General features: G+C 36.1%; 1 protein-coding gene and 1 pseudogene across 1 annotated transcript in view; both read left to right on the top strand.

The window, feature by feature from the left end:
* KHDRBS2 (KH domain containing, RNA binding, signal transduction associated 2) overlaps window positions 1-7,289 on the top strand; it is an 864,427-nt gene that overhangs the window by 505,520 nt on the left and 351,618 nt on the right. The gene's annotated exons all lie outside the window — the stretch shown is intronic.
* On the top strand, window positions 2,942-3,495 carry LOC102823028 (annotated as a pseudogene).

Genomic DNA, 7,289 nt, shown 5'->3' with positions numbered 1-7,289 from the left:
CTACTAGATGACAGTAGTGTTGCCTTCTCTCCAGTCACGATAATCAAATGTATCTTTGGACAGTGACAGATGTTCCACAGGGGACAAAATTTCCCTCAGTTGAAAACCACTGGTGAACATGAATTTAAGAGGAGTTTTTGTTGTTCAGAATTTAGGACTAGAAAAAGATATAACTTCTTTGAGGAGCACAATGTCTATATCTTTATATCTGCATTACCTGCCAAGAACCATATTACATAAAAGCAATAACTCTTGCCTTCCCCACTCTTTTTTAAATTCTCTCTCTCTTTTTTTTTTTTTTTCTCTAAGACATCTCCCAATCCCTTTGTGATAAGAACTGGGTATAAATACTTTGGATTGCCTCTGTCAATTTGCCCTTTCTTTTATATTTTCATTACCAATTTACTAATCAGAGCTTTCAGCCCTTTACAATTAAGTTATTGCTTTGGCCTTCTTGCTTCATTTCCCCATCCCGTTATGTAGAACATTGCCAAATTTACCTTCTCAGATCTACAATTTTACCATTTAACATTCTGACTAAAAATATCCTCAATAAATAAAGTTCAAACCTTGAAATAAAGTACTTCTGAATCTTGTTCAGGTAATTTGCCCTCTACTCTATCTGCTAAAGATGATGTATTTATTAATAATCACCATCCCCTCCATATACTGTGCTTCTCCTCATTTCCATATCATATCCTTTTTCTTTTGCCTGGAGACACTTCTAATTCTATAATTTCCCTAAGTCTCTCACTGTTTATATAAAGTTCAAGTTTTAACTCTTCCATGAGACATCCTCATGTCATTCATACTAATTGATGCACTCCCCCGAATACACGCTGAATACACACTGATCTTATTTCAGCACTGATTCATTTATTTTGTTATTATTTAAATGTTCATCTCATTTAAGTCAATTTTAGATCAAAAGCTCATTGAAGAGGAACAGAAAACTTTCTCTTCACATTTCACAGATTCTAGTGATGTAACAACTAACTATCTGTCAGTCTGTTGTGCTGTGGTGGCTTGCATGTTGCTATGATAATGGAAGCAGTTATGCCATTGGTATTTCAAATGCCAGTACAATCACCCATAGTGAATAGGTTTCAGCTAAGTTTCCAGACTGACAGACTAGGAAGAAAAGCTTGTCAATCTAGTTTCAAAAGTCAGGCAATTAAAACCTTTACATCACAACAGAATATTCTCCAGTATAGTGCTGAAAGATGAGTTCTGTAAATTGGAAGACAACATGAACTCAAGTGTGCAGGCAATCACGAAGATGGCACACACCAAGGCGGTGTTTTGTACTGTTATATTTGGAGTATCCATCAATCAGAGCCAACTGGACAGCAATTAACAACAACAATAATAGTGGTGTAAACACAAGAGACATGCAATACATAATTAGTGATTTTGATTACCTGGGGTTATGGAAAGTGCACTAGAGAATTTCTGGTCAAGATGATGAAACTGAGAGGGGAAACAAACATTCCTACTCCTCTCACATAGAAATATTAGATCGAAAATGTGATTATTGTTGTTGTTATATGCTGTCTCATCTATTCTTATTCCTAGCAACCCTGTCTAGGGTTTCTGGGGAATAGCTGGTGGGTTTGAACCATTGATCTTGCTGTTAGCAGTCCAGTGCTTATCGTACAGCACCACAATTAAAAATAAGAAAAAGAAATCTCCAGGTGCCAGGAATTAAGAAGAAATTTATAGCAGAACCTAGGAGTCAACTCATGTAGCTCACGGGTATGAAGCTGTCCTTATATAAGCCTTAGGGGACTGTGTTTAATTCTGCTTGGGATGGAAATGAAGACCATTGGCCTCTTGTATATACCAGGGACTGAACCTGAGCTTCCTTTATAAATCCAGTTACAGGATCAAAGAAGTCCCAATGGGAAACTTCAGCCTGTTGGCCCAAGGCTGTGAATATAGAATCAAAAGGAAAAACTGATTTCTAGCCTTATAAGACACACATGTGTGACCTAAATTCACAAAGTGCAGACTTTGCCAAAGAAGAAATTAACAAAACCTGGTCCCAAACTGATGTTCTCAGTAATATCAAGGAAGATAGTCACACCAGAGCAATATAAATCAACATTAAAATATTATAAAGCTAAGGAGAAAATAGGAAACCCAGTGACGTTATGCAAAAGTACAGGTAGTCTCAAAACATATCTGAGTTATGACAACCTGCACTTACAACTGTCTGGGTTTGGGAGATGTTTTGTTTACACAGCTTATCATTAATAATATATACTACATATAATGTAGAGTCCTGGTGTGGCACAATAGGTTAACACTGGACTGCAAGGTCAGTGGTTCAGACTCACAAGCTGCTCTTTGGAAACCCTATACAGGGTCACTATGAGTCAGAACTGACTGGGCAGCCCTTAACAACAGCATACAATGTAAGAGCCATAATTTGCTGTTGTTATCATTCTCAGATGTAATGCTTCCAAACACAAATAAAAATCATATTTATAAAGAGCTGATTATAAAAGGAAATAATAATGAAACCTGGAAAAAAAAAAAAAAAAAAGACATCTGGCTTATGTCAGAACAACTTGGAGTTCATCAGAATAGAACTCCAGTTAAACTGGGACTATCTGTAATAACAACTAAGAAAACAAGATATTAGAGGCATTTGAAAGGGACTTGACATTTTTTTCAGATGTAGGAACAACAAGAAATTACCAGCAACAAAACTTTACTATACAAAAAAGTATTCTTCAGCTGAAAGAAAAATAAACCTAAAAGAAAATAATGGATTGCAAGTCACAAACATCAGCTCAGAATTGATAAAATATGTAGATCAAATATAAAATGTATTGACATGGATGAAGCCAACGCCTGAGAGGCCAGTGTGGCAGCAGCTAGACTGCTTCCTGTGAGTGGTCCTGCAGTGGCTAGACAGTCTGAAAGTGCTGGTACCATGAAGCTGTACAGCCTCAGCAACCCCTACAAAGGCAAGCCCAAGGTGGTCTTGCCCAAAGTCCTATACGATGTGTCCTTCTTCAGTTTCCTCCCGAGTCCAGTATTCAGGAATCCACGACCTTTATAAGCTGACTGACTGTGGAGGGTTCAGTGAAAGGCAGCAGAGTATCCATCAAAGAACAAGAGTGTTTATGCCACATCTGTGTCCGAAATGACAACAGTCTTGCAGGTGTGGTCAATGCCATTAGTGAATATTCTTCCAGGATCAATTTTACCTTGCTAGGGAAGGCACTAAATGAGTCTCCAAGCAGTTGACATGGTAGACAATCCAGTGGGATCCTGTGCTACAATCCATCATGCCTCCCTTGGTGATCATCTTAGTAAATACTAGAACTTCCAAGAGGCTGAAACCATTACCAAATTGCAAGCTGAACTATAAATGAGACCAAAATAATTCTGTATTTGATAGTCTTTGTTAGAGCAAGGAAGAAGATATATAACTTGGTGTCCAAGTCATAAGTGCTGGGCACATATTCTAAAGATTTTTTTTAAAGCCACCTGAACACCAGAGTTTCCCATCAGTTCAAAACAATTCAGTAAGTGCCTCAATAATTGCCAATATAAACAGGGTCCACGGATGCATTGCATAGCAAACAAATGTGTTGCCCTGGGTATCTTGACTAGGGTAGAAAAGCCCTGGTGGAAAAGTGAGTTAAGCATTGGACTGTTAAACCAAAAGGTTGACTGTTCAAATCCACCAGTCACTAGGAACAAGATGAGGAAATCTGCTTCCTGGAAGATTTACAGATTTGAAAGCCCTAGGGAACAATTCTATTCTGTCCTGTAGGGTCACTATGAGTTGAAATTGACTTGATTACAATGGACAGTGGATAGGAAACAAACAGCCACCAGGTCAAATGTGGTGGGTGGCCAACTATGTTGCTTTAAATGTGTATTGCTCTGCAGAACTCTGTCAATAATCAAATCTTCATCAAGACCTGAAACTTTTAGGAGGAAATGCTGTGGCAAGAGAGCAATGATTGGCAGTGCTCTGAAACAAAAGCAAGAGGTGGAAGGAATCAATGAGAAAGACAGACTGGGGTGGGGCAGATGTTCAGATTTGCATATCAAGTTGTAGATTCTGGAAAGATAATTCAAGATGCCAAGGAGAAACCATAAATTCTCAGTGATTCCTAAAAAAATTAAAAAGTACAAAATTATTGACTTAAAAACAATAAGGAGAATGTTTGAGGGAATGGTTAAAACAATGTTGGGCTAAAATATTGACTAACACTAAAATGGAAAATTAAAATTTAGATTGCAATACATAAATAAAGTCCAAGTTTATTAAAAGGGATATAAGCCATTAAATATACCAATACTGTATGGGACAAGTTATAGATATTCATATATTGTTAAATTTTATTGGAACATGTGAACTCAATTTGCGTGTTTAAAGCATATAATAGAAACCATCATAGTATACAAAGGCTTATCACTGAACTGAGGACCACAAGGTCAGTGGTGCAAACCCACCGGCTGGTCCTTAGAAACCATGTACAGGTTCATTATTGGTCAGAATTGACTCAACAGCACTTAACAACAACAACAATCCAAATTATTATAAGGCAAAATTTTAAAAACTTGATCTCCCCAGTAGTAGACAAAAAAGAAGGGGGGAATAAAGCAAAGAACAAAAGGTACAATGCTGTATCCATTCTATAATTATATATGTTTTGATCTTTAAAAACAACATTGATTGAAAGCAGCATGTTGCAAAATAATTAGCAGAGTATGTGTTAATGTCAGTTATGTGTTCATAGATAGATAATAGATAATATGTGCACAGATAGTAAATTAAAAATTTAAAAACAAAGGTTGGAAGGAAACACCTGATTTACCTCTAGAAAAGGAAGGCATCATTAGAATTGAGGAAACTGGAATATCCTATTTTAACATTATTATTTTGCAAACTATACTGCATTCTATATGATAATAAACTAATTCAGAATGGTCTGAAGTTTTCTGTTCTTAAATTGTTTCCAAAATTAAAGACAGGTGAGGAATCATCCATTTTCTTTCTATCTCTGGCCTCTGGTAAATAGTTTTCCTTACTAGTCCTTAAAATTCATCAACTTTAAAATTAGTAAGTTATATTAAATTGTCTCACAAGGCTCATTCAGTCCTAACCCACTGCAAAAAATATAAATAATATTTCTGACCTAGCAGCATTGAGCAAAACATTTTCACTTAAGGGAATTTGCCCCCCCCCCCATTTAATGAAAAACTCACATAATTTCTATTATTATATTGTAAAACTTCAGATAATATACTCTAACACTGTAATTTTCTAGGTAATAAAGTGTCAAGTCATTCTAACAGTCTCTTACACAATGTGTTGTGTACAAATGACCTGTGAAGAACTCCCTCATGGGGCATATGATCTGCCTTCTCCAGTTTTCCTTGGGCTGATTCTCATCCCTCTTTTTGATGATTCCCCTTTGCTACCTAGACACCCCTTAGCCATTATCTCAGTTCCTTCTTTGTCCTATTATTAATCTAGTACAGCATTTACAAAGGGGAGCCTGGCAGTGACAAAGTGGGGAAAAAGAAATGTGAACTTTTAGCACCTCTTGTTCCAAATTCAAAAATGTTTTTGCTTAATTCCAGTAATAATGTCTCTTAATCACTTTTGCTATCTCATGCCTCTTTTCTTTAGAGGTTTGTTGAGCTCCTCTAATCTTTAATAATATGCTTTTGCTCCTCTAATTAAAATAAAATAAAATAAAACCAGTGCCTTAGAAAATAAGAGAGGGTTATAAGACCACCAGAGAGTTCATTGCTGCTAAATCAAATTCTAATGGTGAGCCCATGTGTGATAAAATAGAACTTCTCCATAGGATGTTCTTGCCAGTACATTTTATGGAAGCAGGTCACTTGAATTTTCTTCTATGGTGTCACTGAATGGGTTCAAACTGCCAACTTTTAAGTTATTTGTTAAGTACAAACCATTTATATCATCACTGTTGTGACAGCTCTTAAAATTCCACCTCAAAGGGCAGTGTGATTGTTTCAGAGGAAAAAAGTAAAAGGAATAAACTGAGATTATAAGCAACAGAGAAGAAAGAAAACTATTGTTAGAAGCCACAAGTAGTAGCAATGGTGAAGACTTATTTCAGGATGGAGTCCTGGTGTAGCGCTGTGGGCTAATGCCTCAGACTGCAAAGCCGTTTGAACTGCAAGGTCAGTGGTTCAAGCTCACCAGCTGCTCCTCGGACACCCTATGCGGGGTCGCTATGGGTTGAAATCAACTCAAAGGCACTTAACAACTACAAAAGGAGAGATTATCATTCTACTCAATCTTTCTCTAACATCAGAAACCTCTGTTTCAGAATCCTGCTAACTCAACATCCTGAATCTTTGTCCCAGGAGGACTGAGAGAATTCCTAAAATTCAAGTTCCTTTTACCTCAGTTTGGAATTCTGATTGTATTTTCAGCAAAATAAAACAAAAATATAAGAGGAAAATAAAACAAAAATACTTATTTCTATTATCTAGGGAATTGAACTTTTAAAATTACCATTAAGATTTCAATGCATGTATTCTTGCTATATGTTGTTATGTTCCATGGAGTCGGTTCTGACTCATAGCGACCCTGTACAGGGTTTCTGAGGCTGTAAATCTTTACGGGAGTAGAAAGCCTCATCTGTCTCACGCAGAACAGCTGGTAGTTCCGAACTGCTGACTGTGAGATTAGCAGCCCGATTCGTAACCACTAAGACATAGGATTGTACAATTTAGAATGGAAAGATAAGATATTTTCCCCTGAGATAGATTAGGATACTATTTGCTTGAATTTGATGGAACATACTAGTTATATTTTTGGGTATCCTTGAGAAGCAATTGTGATAAGATGTATAATCTGTAATGGTTTGTATCAATTTTGTATCTCATTTTTCTTTTAAATTAAAGAATGAGCTAATCTGCAATGCTTTCTCAAAAGTATGAAATAATATCTAAAACTTTTGATACCTTAAAAAAAAGCATATAAAGCTACTTACAATAATATCTTCTGCTATTATGTTTGTCTCCTTAATATTTTAAATAGTATTTTTTTCAGTCCAACATTTCATATTTTTTGTTTAATTTTGGTAGTCATTCTTTCAGGCTTGATAAAATGTGCATTCTTACTGGAAAGTTTCTGTGACTATGAGACAAAGTAATTTTTAGATATATATGAACATACCCCTAAATCAATTTTATTTATCCTTATTTATATGATAGTAGGAGTCCTGGTGTGCTGCTGTGGGTTAATGCATCAGACTGCAAAGTCGTTTGAACTGCAA

The sequence above is a fragment of the Chrysochloris asiatica genome, unplaced genomic scaffold (genome assembly GCF_000296735.1).
Source record: "Chrysochloris asiatica unplaced genomic scaffold, ChrAsi1.0 scaffold00019, whole genome shotgun sequence".
Lineage (NCBI taxonomy): Eukaryota > Metazoa > Chordata > Mammalia > Afrosoricida > Chrysochloridae > Chrysochloris > Chrysochloris asiatica.
The sequence above is the reverse complement of the archived record's forward strand: the minus strand, read 5'-3'. Positions and strand labels throughout refer to the sequence as shown.